This window comes from Theobroma umbraticum, unplaced genomic scaffold, assembly GCF_002168275.2.
Source record: "Theobroma umbraticum cultivar Fairchild unplaced genomic scaffold, ASM216827v3 scaffold_130.0, whole genome shotgun sequence".
In the NCBI taxonomy this organism is placed as follows: Eukaryota; Viridiplantae; Streptophyta; class Magnoliopsida; order Malvales; family Malvaceae; genus Theobroma; species Theobroma umbraticum.
In genome coordinates, this window is record NW_018397264.1 from 5,963,456 (window position 1) to 5,963,701 (window position 246).

Consider the following 246-nt stretch of genomic DNA (forward strand, 5'->3'; position numbering starts at 1 on the left):
GGCATTAAAAGTATTGGAATTAATAGGGTGGTTATGATGGGTAATGGTTAGCAAAGATTTGTATTGATTTATTTTATACATTTTTGATGTAGTGGAGCATTCTTAATGTGGTTCTCGAAAGGGGCACGTAGGCTAACGTTTTAATGCTTTGCCACACGCAAAATGGTCTGGTTCTATTTTATAAAAGAACTCTCATTGTCATCCTACAGTTAAGCTCTTCTCTTTGAAATTATACATCCGCAGACT

General features: G+C 35.4%; 1 protein-coding gene across 1 annotated transcript in view; it reads left to right on the forward strand.

Annotated features, from left to right (window-relative positions):
* The window catches only part of LOC110422073 (uncharacterized), a 1,918-nt gene that overhangs the window by 560 nt on the left and 1,112 nt on the right, over positions 1 to 246 (forward strand). The window lies entirely within an intron of this gene.